The 19,958-nt window shown below is 36.5% G+C and overlaps 1 protein-coding gene across 1 annotated transcript in view; it reads right to left on the reverse strand.

Moving 5' to 3' along the window:
• TEX11 (testis expressed 11) overlaps positions 1-19,958 on the reverse strand; it is a 338,390-nt gene that overhangs the window by 204,673 nt on the left and 113,759 nt on the right. The window lies entirely within an intron of this gene.

The raw sequence follows: 19,958 nt of genomic DNA on the forward strand, positions 1-19,958 counted from the left end.
AAGTGGAGATAGGCAACCTTCCAGAAAAAGAATTCAGAATAAAGACGGTGAAGATGATCCAGGACCTCGGAAAAACAATGTAGGTAAAGATCGAGAAGATGCAAGAATGTTTAATTTAACAAAGACCTAGAAGAATTAAAGAACAAACAAACAGAGATAAACAATACAACAACTGAAATGACAGCTACACTAGAAGGAATCAATAGCAGAATGACTGAGGCAGAAGAACAGATAAGTGACCTGGAAGACAGAATGGTGGAATTCAGTGCTGTGGAACAGAATAAAAAAAAGAGAATGAAAAGAAATGAAGACAGCCTAACAGACCTCTGGGACAACATTAAACGTAACAACATTCGCATTATAGGGGTCCCAGAAGGAGAAGAGAGAGAGAAAGGATCAGAGAAAATATCTGAAGAGATTACAGTCTAAACTTCCGTAACATGGGAAAGGAAATAGCCACCCAAGTCCAGCAAGTGCACCGAGTTCCATACAGGATAAACCCAAGGAGAAACATGCCGAGACACACAGTAATCAAATTGGCAAAACTTGAAGACAAAGAAAAATTATAGAAAGCAGAAAGGGAAAAACGACAAATAACATACAAGGGAACTCCCATAAGGTTAACAGCTGATTTCTCAGCAGAAACTCTACAAGCCAGAAGGGAGCGGCATGATATACTTAAAGTGATGAAAGGGAAGAACCTACAACCAAGATTACTCTACCTGGCAAGGATCTCATTCAGATTCGATGGAGAAATCAAAAGCTCTACAGACAAGCAAAAGCTAAGGGAATTCAGCACCACCAAACCAGCTCTACAACAAATGCTAAAGGAACTTCTCTAAGTGGGAAACACAAGAGAAGAAAAGGACCTACAAAAACAAGCCAAAAACAATTAAGAAAATGGTCACAGGAACATACATATCAATAATTACCTTAAACGTGAATGGATTAAATGCTCCAACCAAAAGACACAGGCTTGCTGAATGGATACAAAAACAAGACCCATCTATATGCTGTCTACAAGAGACCCACTTCAGACCTAGGGACACATACAGACTGAAAGTGAGGGGATGGAAAAAGATATTCCATGCAAATGGAAATCGAAAGAAAGCTGGAGTAGCAATACTCATATCAGATAAAATAGACTTTAAAATAAAGAATGTTACAAGAGACAAGAAAGGACACTATATAATGATCAAGGGATCAATCCAAGAAGAAGATATAACAATTATAAATATATATGCACCCAACATAGAAGCACCCCAATACATAAGGCAACTACTAACAGCTAAAAAAGAGGAAATCGACAGTAACACAGTAATAGTGGGGGACGTTAACACCTCACTTAACACCAGCGGACAGATCATCCAAAATGAAAATAAATAAGGAAACACAAGCTTTAAATGACACAATAGACCAGGTAGATGTAACTGATATTTATAGGACATTCCATTCAAAAACAGCAGATTACGCTTTCTTCTCAAGTACGCACGGAATATTCTCCAGGACAGTTCACATCTTGGGTCACAAATCTAGCCTCAGCAACTTTAAGAAAATTGAAATCATATAAAGCATCTTTTCTGACCACAATGCTATGAGATTAGAAATGAACTACAGGGAGAAAAACGTAAAAAACACAAACACATGGACGCTAAACAATACGTTACTAAATAAGAGATCACTGAAGAAATCAAAGAGGAAATCAAAAAATACCTAGAGACAAATGACAATGAAAACACGACAATCCAAAACCAATGGGATGTAGCAAAAGCAGTTCTAAGAGGGAAGTTTATACCTCAAGAAACAAGAAAAATCTCAAATAAATAATCTGACCTTACACCTAAAGGAACTAGAGAAAGAAGAACCAAACCCAAAGTTAGCAGAAGGAAAGAAATCATGAAGATCAGAGCAGAAATAAATGACATAGATACAAAGAAAACAATAGCAAAGATCAATAAAACTAAAAGCTGGTTCTTTGAGAAGATAAAATTGATAAACCATTAGCCAGACTCATCAAGAAAAAGAGGGAGAGGACTCAAATCAATAAAATTAGAAATGAAAGAGGAGAAGTTAAAACAGACACTTCAGAAATACAAAGCATCCTAAGAGACTACTACAAGCAACTCTATGCCAATAAAATGGACAACCCGGAAGAAATGGACAAATCTTAGAAAGGTATAACCTTCCAAGACTGAACCAGGAAGAAATATAAAATATGAAAAGAACAATCACAAGTAATAAAATTGAAACTGTGATTAAAAATCTTCCAACAAACAAAAGTCTAGGACCAGATGGCTTCACAGGCGAATTCTATCAAACATTTAGAGAAGAGCTAACACCCATCTTTCTCAAACTCTTCCAAAAAATTGCGGAGCAAGGAATACTCCCAAACTCATTCTATGAGGCTACCATCACCAGACAAAGATACTACAAAAAAAGAAAATTACAGACCAATACCACTGATGAACATAGATGCAAAAATCCTCAACAAAATACTAGCAAACAGAATCCAACAACACATTAAAAGGATCATACACCATGATCAAGTGGCATTTTTCCCAGGGATGCAAGGATTCTTCGATATACACAAATCAATCAATGTGATACACCATATTAACAAACTGAAGAATAAAAACCATATGATCACCTCAATAGATGCAGAAAAAGCTTTTGACAAAATTCAACACCCATTTAAAAAAAAAAAGAAAAGAAAACCACAACTTCCTCAGGATATATATCCAATAAACAACACTATAATTATATTACTGCTCTTTTCCATTTGGCTATATATACACTAGATTAAACTATTTTACATGTGTGTACAAGCCCTTACTTTATGGGCACATTTTAAAGTGTAAGAAATATATTTTTAAAATAAAACAAATACAGGAGTTTTCATGGAAACTTAGCAATATTTATTAAGCTTCACAACACCCCTGTGACGCACAATATTAGTTCCATTTTGCAGCTGAATGAACCAATTTAGCAGTTAAGTGATTTCTAGTATTTCCTAGATTGGTATTAAAAATGAGAGTAAGGGGAAAAAAAAAAAGAGAGTAAGGGGATGGGGAGAAAAGAAATTTGACTTTCAGTTCTCTGCTTTAGTTACCATACCATATTACCTATGGGACATTCTAATAACCACAAATAATGTATTAATATGAGCCTCAGGTTTTCCAAAAAAAGCTTTAAAGTAAAACAAAGATCACTCACCATAAAATTGGTATTCCAAGAGAGGAAGTCAATAAAATTTTGGTGAACTGGAGTAAACTGAAGCCATTACTTTGAAGTATTCCTTTTACTTTTACTTTTTAAAAGACCCATAGCTACCAAACTGAGTTTTCAGCTTGCTAACAAGGATATAATGCTAGCCTACATTATAATGGCCTCATTGTAAGCCCTATCTCATAGAGGTCTCTGTTGGTACATTAAACCTTCTACTGCCAGTTTTTAAAACAATCAATGAAAATGGAACTTCTGCAACAGTGGTATTAAGGAGCTCTTGGACCCCCTTCTCCCCAGTGAAACAACCACTTGCCTGGAAAAATAATTAAAACAACCATTTAAGGTCTCTGGAAAGTGTCCTAAGGGCATACAGCAAATGGAAAAACATTTATTTTTAAAAAATCAACTGAATCTCAGTAACAACAGTGGGAGTCTGTGGCATTTGAGCCATGACCTGCTCCTATCCACACCACCTCCATGTCATGGAAGCTACTCCAGATGAGTGCTGTCAAGAAAATAGGAATTCAGGAGTGGGGTGGGGAGATGAGTGAAATAGGTGACGGAGATAGAGAGGCACAAACTCCCAGTTATAAAATAAATAAGTCACGGGGACATAATGTACAGTATAGGGAATATAGACAATAATACTATAATAACTTTGTATGGTGAAAAGTGGTAACGACTTATCGTGGTGATCATTTTGTAATATACAAAAATATCAAATCACTGTGCTGTACACCTGAAACTGATATAATGTTGAAAATCAACTTCAATTTAAAACAAAAAGAAAGTAGGAATTACCTCTCCCTCCAGGTCCTAGACTCAGGCTGCCAGCCACTCTCATCATTCCCAGATCTGTGTTGCAGAAGTGCTATTATTGGCAGGCACAACGAGAGGACTGGGTCTTCCTTTCCCTACTCAGTTCTCACTCTTAGGGTAAGGGCTCTACCCCGTAACAGCTGAAGAATACTAGGACCCTAATCCCCTTCACCCAGCCTGGCTCATTTGGCAGAGGATGCAGGACAGGAGGGCATGCTAAGTAGATTAGGGGCTACCATCTCCCCAACATCTACTCATATAGTAGGGGTGTCACTGCAAGAGTAGCTGCCATGCTCCTGCCCCCAGCTGCAGCAGTGTGCCAGTTTCTACCCAGGGGAAGAAGTGGGCAACAAAGAGGAAGAGCTCAGCATTTCTGCCTAAGGGGAATGACTTTATTTGGAACAGAGCAAGGAGAGATTCCTACCTAAGGGCACAGTCAAAAACAATGGAGATCTTGCTGGTGAGCAATTAAGAAGGGGCTGGTACCTCCAAGATAGTAGTAGCAACAAGTGAAATAGCGGACAAGCCAGAAGTTTGAACAGAGAGAACCAGGGAGAGACAAGAAGAATAATCCCAGGGTCACACTCATCCCTGGGGATACAAAAGGCTATGCATATGTTCTAGGCTGCACCCACTCAGGAACAATCAGAGGGAAATGTGGGACTAGAAAGCATTCCTCAAGGCATACAGAGATCCATCAGTAAAGAGACTTGAGACTGAGTGGCTCAAGGAGCTTATCAGAACCTCTGACCAAACACAGACTGAAAATTAAGGTATTCTGATCCAGGGGTGATGGTAAGGAAGCCAAGCTTAAAAATCAAATCACACTTCCAGTTTATGGCTCCACATGTAAGGATCCTGGAAGGCACAACTCCATCCTAACAAGTAAAAAACTGGAAAGACTTAAAAATCAACAACTCTTCTTGGATCCAAAAGAGAGGTGAGTACACAGGGCAAACCACTACCCCCAAGATTGGGGAGACTGGCAAAAATACAAGGAGTTGATGCTTAGCACAAGAGAGATTCACAAGTAAAAACTACCAAGGGCACCACTGCTAGGGCAGGAAATTGAGAACTGTACTTGACAGACTGCTGGAGGTTCAGTGTGGACAAGTCTGAGAGTTAAAACTCCAAGAGGACATAGTTACAGGGGGATACTCACAATATCGTCAGATTAATCTCCAGGAGCTCAACCAGATTCCCACAGTAAACATCATAGAAAAATCCACTTGGGCTTTGGCAGGAAAAGGTAAAAAGGAACAATTTTGAAACAGCTTAAAGCAATCTGTTCTTAACAAGGCCTGCCCTCATGGGAAACTAGTGAACCAGGGCCTAACCTCCTGGGGTATTATCAGAGACTAACTGACCTGGGGAAGAGAAATACTCAACCCCAGTGTACGCTAGCCATTCTGTACCACCTAAGAGGGGAGGAAAAAAATGAGAAACATGTGTGAAGTTCACAGTTCAGAGGCAGAGACTCACGAAAAGACTGAAAACTAGTCATAGGACTATAGGCCTCTCCCTCTTCCACACCTAGCCACCACATTACTAAAGGCCTATTTACAGTAGTTCCGTTTACCAAGTACGTCAAATCCCACTACCAAGAAAAAAGTACAAGGCATACCAAAAGGCAAAAAACACAATTTGAAGAGACAGTAAGCATCAGAACCAGACATGGCAGTGATGTTAGAATTATCAGGCCAGGAATTTAAAATAACTATGATTAATATGCTAAGGGTTCCAATGAATAAAGTAGGCAACATAAGCAGAGAGCTGGATAGGCTAAGAAAGAAGCAAAAAGAAATGCCAGAGATAAAAAACACTGTAACAAACATGAAGATTGTCTTTGATGGACTTTTTAATAAACATGACATGGCTGAGGAAAGAATCTATGAGCTAGAGAATCCTTGAAAACAGAAAAGCAAAGAGAACAAAGACTGGAAAAAAAAAAAGAAGAGAATGTCAACGGACTGTGGGACAACTGCAAAAGGTATAATGTAAGTGTAATGGGAATACCAAAAGAAAAAAGAAAGGAACAGAAGACACATTTGAAACAATAATGACTGAGAATTTCCCCAAATTAATGTCCAATACCAAACCACAGACCCAGGAAGCTCTGAGAACACCAAGCAGGATAAATACCAAAAACTACACCTATGCATATAATTTTCCAATTACAGAAAATCAAAGATAAAGAAAAAAGTCCTGAAACAAGCCAGAGGAAAAAAACACCTTATCTTAAAATTTAGGTGCAAAGATAAGAATTATATCCAACTTCTTAGAAGCCATACAAGCAAGAAGAGAGTGGAGTGAAATATTTAGTACTGAGATAAAAACAGCATCAACTTACAATTCTGTACCCTGTGAAAATATCATTCAAAAGTAAAGGAGACATAAAGACTTTCTCAGACAAACAAAAATTGAGGCAATTTGTTGCCAACCGTCTAACCTTGCAAGACATGGTAAAAGAAGTTCTCCAGAGAGAAGAGAAATAATATAGGTCAGAAACTTAGATGTACATAAAGTAAGAGCATGGAAGAAGGAATAAGTGAAGGTAAAATAAAAATTTACTTTTCTTGCCCTTAACTGATCTAACAGATAACTGTCCAAAACAATAACAATAAAAATGTGTTCAATACTGTGTGCATATTTATATATCTTCTCTCTGTGTATATATATGTAGATAGAGAGAATAAAATGAAATAAATAACACTTAGAATAAAGTGAAATAAATGACAGCAATGATACAAGGGGTGGGAGGGAGGAATTTTGATATTATAAGGTACTCACACTACTCATGAAGTGGTACAGTGTTATTTGAAAGTGTACTTGGATTAGTGGTACATGTATATTGCAAACTCTAGAGCAACCCCCAAGAAAAGTTTTTTAAAGTATAACCTATACGCTAAGAAAAGAGCGAAAATGCAATCATATAAAATACTCAACTAAAACCACAAAAGGCAGAAGAAGAGTGGAAGTCAACCACAGGAAAAAAGAACAAGAACAACAAATAGAAGACTGTAACAGTACAATATTGTAGATATTAATCCAACTGTATCTATCATCATTTTGAATTTCAATGGCCTAAGGGCACCAATTAAAAAGAGATTGTCAGAACGGATTTTTTTAAATGCCCTAACTATACATTGTCTACAAGAAACCCACTTTAAATATAAAGACACATAGAGATAAGAAGTAAATGGATGGAGAAAAATATACCATGCTAACACTATCCTAAGAAAGCAGGAGTAGCTATATTAATTTCAGATAGAGCACATTTCAATGTAAGGAAAATTATCAGGGATAAAGAAGGGCATTACATAATGATAAAGAGGTCAGTTCGCCAAGAAAACATAACAATTCTTAACATGTATGAGCCTAACAACAGAGCATCAAACTGTTAGGCAAAAACTGATAGAACAGCAAGGAGAAATAGATGAATCTACTATTATTTTTGAAGATTTCAACACCTCTCTCTCAGAAATGGACAGACAGAGCAGGCACAAAATCAGTAAGAACATAGTCGAATGCAGCAACACCATCAATCAATTGGATATAATTGAAATGGACAGACTACTAGATCCATTCTTACCAAATACAAATGGAATATTCACCAAGATAGACCACATTCTGAGCCATAAAACATACTTTAACAAACCTGAAGTATAGAAATCATATAATATCTGCTGTCAGACCACAATGGAATTAAAATAGAAATCAATAAGAGAAAGATAACATGAAAATTCCAAAATATGTAGAGATTAAACAATACTGTAAATAAAACATGGGTCAAAGCAGAAATTTCAACAGAAACTTTAAAATAATTTAAATGAAAATGAAAACACAACTGATCAAAATGTGTGGGATGCAGCAAAAGCAGTACATAGAAGGAAATTTATAACATTCAATGCATATATTAGAAAATAAGAAATATCTAAAATCAGTAAGTTTCCACCTTAAGTAACTGGAAAAAAGAGGAAATTAAATCAAAAGCAAGCAGAAAGAACAGGAATAATAAGAATTAGAGCAGAAATCAATGAAATTTAAAAAAGGAAATCAATAAAGAAAATAAATGAAAACAAAAGCTGGTATTTAAACAACTGATAAAATTAATAAGCCTGTTAACCAGGCTAAGAAAAACAGAAGACACAAATTATTATTTTTAGTTCTTTTTTTTTTTTTTTTACATCTTTTTTGGAGTATAATTCTTTACAATGGTGTGTTAGTTTCTGCTTTATAACAAAGTGAATCAATTACACATATACATATGTTACCACATCTCTTCCCTCTTGCATCTCCCTCCCTCCCACCCTCCCTATCCCACCCCTCTAGGTGGTCACAAAGCACAGAGCTGATCTCCCTGTGCTATGTGGCTGCTTCCCACTAGCTATCTATTTTACGTTCGGTAGGGTATATATGTCCATGCCACTCTCTCGCTTTGTCACAGCTTACCCTTCCCCTTCCCCATATCCTCAAGTCCATTCTCTAGTAGGTCTGTGTCTTTATTCCTGTCTTACCCCTAGGTTCTTCATGACATTTTTTTCTTAAATTCCATATATATGTGTTAGCATACGGTATTTGCCTCTCTCTTTCTGACTTACTTCACTCTGTATGACAGACTCTAGGTCCATCCACCTCATTACAAATAGCTCAATTACATTTCTTTTTAGGGCTGAGTAATATTCCATTGTACGTATGTTCCACATCTTCTTTATTCATTCATCCGATGATGGACACTTAGGTTGTTTCCATCACCTGGCTATTGTAAATAGAGCTGCAATGAACATTTTGGTACACGACTCTTTTTGAATTATCGTTTTCTCAGGGTATATGCCCAGTAGTGGGATTGCTGGGTCATATGGTAGTTCTATTTGTAGTTTTTTAAGGAACCTCCATACTGTTCTCCATAGTGGCTGTACCAATTCACATTCCCACCAGCAGTGCAAGAGTGTTGCCTTTTCTCCACACCCTCTCCAGCATATATTGTTTCTAGATTTTTTGATGATAGCCATTCTGACAGGTGTGAGATGATATCTCATTGTAGTTTTGATTTGCATTTCTCTAATGATTAATGATGTTGAGCATTCTTTCATGTGTTTGCTGGCAGTCTGTATCTCTTCTTTGGAGAAATGTCTATTTAGGTCTTCTGCCCATTTTTGGATTGGGTTGTTTGTTTTTTCATTATTGAGCTGCATGACCTACTTATAAATTTTAGAGATTAATCCTTTGTCAGTTGCTTCATTTGAAAATATTTTCTCCCATTCTGAGGGTTGTCTTTTGGTCGTGTTTATGGTTTCCTTTGCTGTGCAAAAGCTTTGAAGTTTCATTAGGTCCCATTTGTTTATTTTTGTTTTTATTTCCATTTCTCTAGGAAGTGGATCAAAAAGGATCTTCCTGTGATTTATGTCATAGAGTGTTCTGCCTATGTTTTCCTCTAAGAGTTTGATAGTGTCTGGCCTTACATTTAGGTCTTTAATCCATTTTGAGTTTATTTTTGTGTATGGTGTTAAGGAGTGATCTAATTTCATACTTTTACATATATCTGTCCAGTTTTCCCAGCACCACTTATTGAAGAGGCTGTCCTTTCTCCACTGTACATTCCTGCCTCCTTTATCAAAGATAAGGTGACCATATGTGCATGGGTTTATCTCTGAGCTTTCTATCCTGTTCCATTGATCTACCTTTCTGTTTTTGTGCCAGTACCATACTGTCTTGATTACTGTAGCTTTGTAGTATGGTCTGAAGTCAGGGAGCCTGATTCCTCCAGCTCCGTTTTTCGTTCTCAAGATTGCTTTGGCTATTCGGGGTCTTTTGTGTTTCCATACTAATTGTGAAATTTTTTGTTCTAGTTCTGTGAAAAATGCCAGTGGTAGTTTGATAGGGATTGCACTGAATCTGTAGATTGCTTTGGGTAGTAGAATCATTTTCACAATGTTGATTCTTCCAATCCAAGAACATGGTATATCTCTCCATCTATTTGTATCATCTTTAATTTCTTTCACCACTGTCTTATAATTTTCTCCATACCGGTCTTTTGTCTCCTTAGGTAGGTTTATTCCTAGATATTTTATTCTTTTTGTTGCAGTGGTAAATGGGAATGTTTTCTTGATTTCACTTTCAGATGTTTCATCATTAGTGTATAGGAATGCCAGAGATTTCTGTGCATTAATTTTGTATGCTGCTACTTTACCAAATTCATTGATTAGCTCTAGTAGTTTTCTGGTAGCATCTTTAGGATTCTCTATGTATAATATCATGTCATCTGCAAACAGTGACAGCTTTACTTCTTCTTTTCCGATTTGGATTCCTTTTATTTCCTTTTCTTCTCTGATTTCTGTGGCTAAAACTTCCAAAACTATGTTGAATAAGAGTGGTGAGAGTGGGTAACCTTGTCTTGTTCCTGATCTTAGTGGTAATGCTTTCAGTTTTTCACCGTTGAGGACGATGTTGGCTGTGGGTTTGTCATATATGGCCTTTATTGTGTTCAGGAAGGTTCCCTCTATGCCTACTTGCTGCAGGGTTTTTATCATAAATGGGTGTTGAATTTTGTCGAAAGCTTTCTCTGCATCTATTGAGATGATCATATGGTTTTTCTCCTTCAATTTGTTAATATGGTGTATCATGTTGATTGATTTGCGTATATTGAAGAATCCTTGCATTCCTGGGATAAACCCCACTTGATCATGGTGTATGATCCTTTTAACGTGCTGTTGGATTCTGTTTGCTAGTATTTTGCTGAGGATTTTTGCATCTATGTTCATCAGTGATACTGGCCTGTAGTTTTCTTTCTTTGTGGCATCCTTGTCTGGTTTTGGTTTCAGGGTGATGGTGGCCTCGTAGAATAAGTTTGGGAGTGTTCCTGCCTCTGCTATATTTTGGAAGAGTTTGAGAAGGATAGGCGTTAGCTCTTCTCTAAATGTTGAAGACACAAATTATTAACATCAGAAATGAAAGAGGGGACATCACTATAGAACCCTTGAAAATTTAAAGAGCATTAAAAGGAATACTATGAACAACTCTATGTCCACAAATTTGAGAACCTGGATTAAATGGCCCAATTCTTTGAAAGACCCAAGCAGCCAAAACTCACATGAAAAGAAATGACAGTCTGATTAGACCTTTATCTATTTTATAAATTGAATCAAAAATTATTAACCTTCCAGCTCTAGTCAAGTAAGAAGCAGGCATGGGGGAAGGTGCAGGAAGGAGGCTGGAGGGTAATGGAGACAAGACACGTGCTGCTCTAAGGAGTTTGCACTTGACCCTACAGGTCAGTGTTTCTGAACTTCTATGGATCAACATTAAAAGAAAGAGCTGATCAAAATAAAAATTATTAACCTTCCAAAATAGAAAGCACCAGGCCCAGATGGGTTCATGGCTGAATTCTATCAAACTTTTCTTCCAGTTTTACTGAGATATAATCGACAAACAGCACTGTACAAGTTTAAGGTGTACAGCATAATGATTTGACTTACATACATCGTGAAATGATTATCACAATGATTTAGTGAGCATCCATCATCTCATATGGATACAAAATTAAATCAATAGAAAAAATTGTTTCCTTGTGATGAGAACTCTTAGGATTTATTAACTCAACAACTTTCATATATAACACACAGCACTGTTAGTCATATTTATCACGTTGTACATTAAAATCCTAGTGCTTACTTATCTTATAACTGGAAGTTTGTACCTTTTGACTGCCTTCATCCAATCCTCCCTCTCCCTACTCCCCACCTCTAGTAACCACAAATCTGATCTCTTTTCCTATGAGTTTGTTTCTGAAGTATAATTGACCTGCAACACTATGTTAGTTCCTGTTACAAAACACAGTCATTGGACATTCCCTATACATTTCAAAATGTTCACAATGATAAGTCTAGTTATGATATGTCACCATGCAGAGATATTAGATAGTTATTGACTGACTATATTCCCCATACCATTCATTTCATACCTCTGACATTTATTTTGCAACTGGAGATTTGTACCTCTTAATCTGCCTCACCTATTTCTCTCCTCCCCACCAACCCCTCCCCTTTGGCAACCACTTGTTTGTTCTCTGTATCTATAACTTTTGTTATATTTATTCATTTGTTTTCTTTCTAGATTCCACATAAAAGTGAAATCTTACAGCATTTATCTTTCTCTAACTTTATGTCACTTGGCATAATACTCTCTAGGTTCATCCATGTTGTTGCAAATGAGAATATTTCATTCTTTTTACGGCTGAGTAATATTCCACTGTGTGTTTGGGTATGAATGCAAATCTTTTACCTCCTTAGATTTATTCCTAGATATTTTTTTGATGTGATTGATAGGATAGTTTTCTTAATTTTTCTTTCTGATAGTTCATTGTTAAAGTATAGAAATATAACAGAATTCAGAAATATAACTTTTCTGAATTCACTGATGAGTTCTAGTAGTTTTTTGGAATTCTACAAAATATTTAAGGATGAAATTATATAAATTCTCTATAATCTCTTTCAGAGGATAGAAGCAGAAGGAAAGCTTCCTAATTCATTCTATGAGGCCAACATTACCCTAATACCCAAACCAGACAGACATTAAAAGAAAATGAATAGACCAATATCTGTCACGAACATAGATGCAAAAATCCTCAAAATCCTCAACAAAATATTAGCAAATTGAATCCAAAAACAAATTTTTAAAAATTATACACAACAAAGTGGGATTTATCCCAAATATGCAAGGCTAGTTCAACATTCAAAAATCAGTTAATGTAATCTATGACATCAACAGACTAAAAAAAAAAAAAAATCACATAATCATATCAGTAGATGCAGGAAAAGCATTTGAAAAAAATCTAATACCCATTCATGATCAAAAAATAAAAAACCTTTCATTAAACTAGTAACAACTTGATAAAGACTACCTACAAATAATACACAGCTAACATCACACTTAATGGTGAGAAGACTGAAACTTTTCCAGTAATTCAGGAAAAAGGCAAGGATGTCCCTTCTCACAACTCCTTTTCAACATCATACTGGAAGTCCTTGCAAATGCAGTAAGGCAAAAATGAGAAATCAAAGATATGCAGATTGAGAAAGAAGATATAAAACTATCTTTGCTCACAAATGACATGATAATCTATGTAGAAAACTGACAAAGAGCTTCCCTGGTGGCGCAGTGGTTGAGAATCCGCCTGCCAATGCAGGGGACACAGGTTCGAGCCCTGGTCCGGGAAGATCACACATGCCATGGGGCAACCAAGCCCGTGCGCCACAACTACTGAGCCTGCACTCTAGAGCCTGCAAGCCACAACTACTGAAGCCCGTGTGCCTATAGCCCGTACTCTGCAACAAGAGAAGCCAGCCACCACAATGAGAAGCCCATGCACTGCAACAAAGAGTAGCCCCTGCTTGCCACAACTAGAGAAAAGCCCGTGTGCAGCAACAAAGACCCAACATAGCCAAAAATTAATTAATTAATTAATTTTTTAAAAAGAGAAAATTTACAGGGCTTCCCTGGTGGCGCAGCTGTTGAGAGTCCACCTGCTGATGCAGGCGACACGGGTTTGTGTGCCAGTTCGGGAAGATCCCACATGCCGCGGAGCGGCTGGGCCCGTGAGCCATGGCCGCTGAGCCTGCGCGTCCGGAGCCTGTGCTCCGCAGCGGGAGAGGCCACAACAGTGAGAGGCCTGCATACCACCACATAAAAAAAAAAAAAAAAAAAAAAAAAAAAGAGAAAATTTACAAAAAATGAAAGAATCAACAAAAAAACTCCTGGAACTAGTAAGTGATTATAGTAAGGTTTCAGGATACAAGGCTAACATACAAAATCAATAGCTTTAGTATGTACCAGTAATGAACATGTGGAATTTAAAATTAAAAACACAATACTATTTATATTAGCACGCAAAAGATGAAATACTTAGATATAAATCTAACAAAATAGATACAAGATCTATTTCAATATATGAGGAAAGCTATAAAACTCTGATAAATGAAATCAAAGAAAAACTAAACAATTTGAGAAAATTCCATGTTCATGGATAGAAAAATTCAAGATAGCAATTCTTCCCAGCTTGATCTATAGGTCAGATGCAATCCCAATCAAAATCCTAGCAAGTTGTATTAGAGACTGACAAAATGATCCTAAAGTTTCTATGAAGAGGCAGAAGACCAAATAGCCAACACAATATGGAAGGAAAAGAAATTGACAAATATAGGACTGCTGCTACTTGACTTCAATACTTACTATAAAGCTACAGCTAACAAAGACAGTTCCTTAGATATTGGCAAAAGAAAACACAAATAGATCAGTGGAACAGAATAGAGAGCCCACCATAAATATAGTCAACTAATCTTTGGCAAAGGAGCATAAGCAATACAGTGGAGCAAAGTTAGTCTCTTCAACAAATGGTACAGGAACAATTGGACATCTACATGGAAAAAAAAAAGGAATCTAGATACAGACCTTACATCTTTCACAAAAATTTTAAATTAGCTCAAAATGGATCACAGCCTGAAATGCGAAGTGCAAAACTATAAAACTTCTAGAAGATAACATAGGAGAAAACCTACATGACCTTGGGTATGGTGATGCCTTTTTAGATATAACACCAAAGGACTTCCTGGATGGCGCAGCGATTAAGAATCTGCCTGCCAATGCAGGGGACACAGTTTCGATCCCTAGTCTGGGAAGATCCCACATGCCATGGAGCAACTAAGCCTGTGAGCCACAACTACTGAGCCCGCGTGCCACAACCATTGAAGCCCGTGTGCCTAGAGCCCATGCTCTGCAACAGAGAAGCCACCACAATGAGAAGCCTGCAAACCACAACAAAGAGTAGCCCCCACTCGCCGCAACTAGAGAAAGCCCACACGCAGCAATGAAGACCCAACGCAGCCAAAAATAAAATTTAAAAAAGTATATAACACCAAAAACACAGACACAATCCATGAAAGAAATCATTGATAAGCCAGACTTCGTTAAAAATTAAAAACATTTGCTTTGTGAAAGACAATATCAAGTGATTTAGAAGACAAGTCACAGAGTCAGAGGAAAGATTTGCAAAAGACACATCTGATAAAAGACTGATGTCCAAAATGTACAAAGACTCTTAACAAAAAACCAAATAACCCAATTTAAAAATGGGCCAAAGTTCTTAACAGATATCTCATGAAAAAAGATATACAGATGGTAAATAAGCCTGTGAAAAGATGCTCCATGCATCATATGTCATCAGGAAATGCAAATTAAAACAATCATAAAATACCACTACGCACCTATTAGAATGGCCAAAATCGAAAACACTGACACCACCAAATGCTGGTGAGAATGTGGGAGAACATAACTCATATACTGCTGGTGGGAATGCAAAATGGTACAGCCACTTTGCAAGACAGTTAGGTGGTTCCTTATAAAACTAAACACACTCTTAACATATAACCCAGCAATCATGCTCCTTGGTATTTACCCAAAGAAACTGAAAACTTGTATCAAAAGATGCCCATGGATGCTTATAGCAGCTTTATTCATAACTGACAAAACTTGGAAACAACAAAGATGTCCTTCAGTAGGTGAATGTATAAACTGTGGTACATTCCAGATAATGGAATATTATTCAGCATGAAAAAGAAATGAGCTATCAAGCCAAGAAAAAACATGAAGGAACCCTAAATGTATTATTACTAAGTGAAAGAAGCCAACCTGAAAAGGCTACATACTGTGTGACTCCAACATATATGACATTCCAGAAAAGGCAAAACTTTGGAGACTAAAAACATCAGTGGTTGACAGGGGTTGTGGGGAGGGAGATATGAATAGGCAGAGCACAGATTTTTAGGGCAGTCAAACTATTCTGTATGATACTAAAATGCTATACTGATGGATACATATCATTATACACTTGTCCAAACCCACAGAATGTACAACAGCAACAGTGAGCCCTAAGGTAAGCTATGGACTTAGGTGATTATGATGTGTCAATGTAGGTTTATCCTTAGTTAAAAAAAAAAAACACCATTCTGGTGAGTGATATTGATTACGGGGGAGGCTATGCATGTGGTAGGGAAGGGAGTATGTGGGAAATCTCTGTACCTTCCTCTCAATTTTGCTGTAAACCTAAAACTGCTCTAAAAAATTTTGTCTTAAAAAAAATCAAATCACACTCATAACTGGGGAGGGGGGTGTTGGAGACTGTGAACATGCTCAAGACTGCCTACTCAGGCATGACCAGATAAAGGACCTACTAGCTACCACCCCCTGGATGAATACAGGGCAAAATGATAAATTCACTGAACTGTGAAGATAGTCTTTAAGCCAAACACACATCCAACAGGAAAGAGTGAAAGTTGAACTGGCTTAAAACAACCTTTGACCAACAAGGGGCTTGTGTATCCAGATGCAGGGGAAAACCATGAAAAGATAAAAACAGGAGAAAAAACTCTCAGCAGGGACATTAAAGGTCACATACTGTGAGAAAAATAGACTTCACAGAATTAGTCCAGTCAAGTGACCAAACAAATAGATGACCAAACAAGCAATAAAAAGAAAAATAAGTTCCTGAAAGTGGGGGAACTGGTATCCAAAATTGCTACAATATATTATCCAAAATGTCTACTTTTCAACAAAATATTACGACATGCAATAAAACAGTAAAATGTGACTCGTACAGAAGAAAAGGAGCAGGCAATAGAAACTGCCTTTGAGAGGACCCAGACATTACACTTAGTAGAAAAATACTTCAAAGAAGCTACTGGAGGGCTTCCCTGGTGGCACAGTGGTTGAGAGTCCGCCTGCCGATGCAGGGGACGCGGGTTCCTGCCCCAGTCCGGGAGGATCCCACATGCCACGGAGCGGCTGGGCCCGTGAGCCATGCCGCTGAGCCTGCGCATCCGGAGCCTGTGCTCCACAGTGAGAGGGCCGCGAACTGCAAAAAAAAAAAAAAAAACTTTAGGAAACCATGTTTAAATAATTAAAGGAAGGTAGAATAACAATGATTCATCCAAATATAGAGTAAGAATATATTAAATGATAGAAATCATTTTTAAAAAGTGGAAATTCTCAAGTTGAAAAGTACAATAACTGAAATGAAGAATTCACTAGAAGAGGCTCAAAGTCGATCTGAGCAGGCAAAAAGAGAATACATAAACTTGAAGATAGACTGATAGTGATTATACAAATCTAAAGAATAAAAAAAGATGTGGAAAAAGAACAGTGCCTCAGAGAAGTGTGAGACATCATTAAGCACACCAACATATGCACAATCAGAGTACCGAAAGGAGAGAAGTGAGAGAAAGGGATAGAAATAATGGTTGAAAATGTCCCAAATTTGATGAAAAACAATAATCTACACATCAAGAAGCTTAAAAGGCTCCATGCAGGATAACACAAAGAAATCCATAACCAGACACATTATGGTCAAAGTATTCAAAGTCAAAGAGAAAGTACTGAAAGCAATAAGAGAAAAATGTTTCCTCATGTAAAAGGGAATGATAGTAAGTAACAGCTGACTCCTCATCAGAAACAATGGGGGCCAGAAGGCAGGGATGACATATTCAAAAGGCTCAGAGAGAAAAAAAAACTATCAACTAAGAATCCTATATTAGGAAAAGTATTTTTCAAAATGAAGACTAAGTAAATTACATTCCCAGGCAAACAAAAACTGAGAATTTCTTGCTAGCCTTACAAAAAAGACAAAAGGACAGTCTCCAGGCTGAAAGCATGTGGCATCAGATATCAATTTGAATTCATAAGAAAAAAAAAGTGTTAGTAAAGTAATTAAGTAGATAATTATTTTAAAAAACAGCATGATTACATATTTCTTCTCTTTCCTTTCTTATTTAAAAAGCACCTATATAAAAGTCCATAAAATTTTATTGTTGGGGCATTACATATGTAATATATTTGACAATAACAACATAAAGAAGCACAGGTTGGAATGAAATTATAATTAGAGTAAGGAAATGACACCAGATGGTAATTCAAATCTACATGAATAAGTGAAGAAAACCAAAACTGATAAGAAGGTCAATATATTTTAAAATTCTATAAATATATTTATGCTCTCCTTTTTTCTCTACTCTTTGGAATACATTAAGATTATATAAAGCAATAATTATAAGCATATATTCTTGAGCTTTAAAATATATACAGACATCATATGTATAAAAATAATAGCAAAGAAAAGAGAAGGGAATGGAGTTATATAGAAGTTCCTATATTTTACTGGAATAAAGTTAGCATACATCCGAAGTAACTTCTAATAAATTAAGATGTATGTTGTAAGCCCCAGAACAACCAGAAAGAAAATAACTCAAAGAATATATAATTTTTGAAATTGCTCAATAAATTTAAATGATATAGTATAAAATACCCACTTAAGACCCAGCAATTCCACTTCTAGGTATATACACCAAAGAATTGAAAGCAGGGACTCAAGCAGAGTTATATACCAATGTTCATAGCTGCATTATTCACGATAGCAAAAAAGATGGAAACAACCCAAATGTTCATCACTTGATGAATGGATAAACAAAATGTGGTAAATCCATAAAACAATATTATTCATCCATAAAAGGCAACGAAATACTAATACATGCTACAACATGGATGAACCTGAAAACATTATGCTAGGTAAAATAAGCCAATCAAAAAAGAAAAAATAATATATGACTCTACTTATATGATCAACCTAGAATATGCAAAGTCATAGAGACAAAGTAGAATAGAGGTTACCAGGGGCTGAGGAGTGGGAGGCAGTGAGTTATTCTTTAATGGGAACAGAATTTAATTGGAGTGATGAAAACATTCTGCAAATGGAGGGTGCTAATGGATGCACAACACTGTGAATGTACTTAAGTGCCACTGAATTGTACACTTCAAAATGGTTAAAATGGTAAACTTTATGTTATATACATTTTACCACAGTAAAATAAGTCATGAGTTAAAAGAAAAAAACAAAAGGAATGAAGTATCCATACATTACACAACATGGATGAAACTGGAAAATATCACATTAAGTGAAATAAGCCAGACACAAAAGGACAAATATTGTGTGATTCCACTTATACGAAGTACACAGAATAGGCCAACTCATACAGACAGAAAGCAGATTAGCTTTCTGCGGATGAGCAGGAGGGAGGAAGTAGGAGCTAATGTTTAACAGTTACAGAGTTTCTGTTTGGGTTGATGAAAAGGTTTTGGAAATAGTGATGAGAGGTGCATAACAGAGCTAATGTAATTAATGTCACTGAATTATACTTAGAATGATTAAAATAGCAAATTTTATGATATATACATAACCACAATAAAAAATAAATGCATTACTTTTCAAAAAATATCCACTTTTAAGACAAAAGGAGGTAGTAAAGGTGAAAAAGAGGGGGAAAGTAGTTATGAAACAAAACATGAAAACAAAAAGCAAAATATCAGGTATAAATCCAAAAATAATATTAACATGAGGAGGGCAGACAGCAGAAGCAAGAAGAACAACAATCCTGAAGACTGTGGAATGAAAACCACATTCACAGAGAGAGAGACAAAATGAAAAGCCAGAGGACTATGTACCAGATAAATGAACAAGATAAAACCCCAGAAAAACAACTAAATGTAGTAGATAGGCAACCCTCCAGAAAAAGAATCAGAATACTGACAGTGAAGATGATCCAGGACCTCGGAAAAGAATGGAGGCAAAGATCAACAAGATGGAAGAAATGCTTAACAGAGACCTAGAAGAATTAAAGAACAAACACCTAGAAGAATCAAAGAACAAACAAAGATGAAAAATAAAATAACTGAAATGAAAAATACACTAGAAGGAATCATAGCAGAATAACTAAGACAGAAGAACGGATAAGTGACCTGAAAGAGAGAATCGTGGAAATAACTACTGCAGAGCAGAATAAAGAAAAAAGAATGAAAAGAATTGAGGACAGTCT

Source organism: Phocoena phocoena, chromosome X (assembly GCF_963924675.1).
Source record: "Phocoena phocoena chromosome X, mPhoPho1.1, whole genome shotgun sequence".
NCBI classification, from domain to species: Eukaryota; Metazoa; Chordata; class Mammalia; order Artiodactyla; family Phocoenidae; genus Phocoena; species Phocoena phocoena.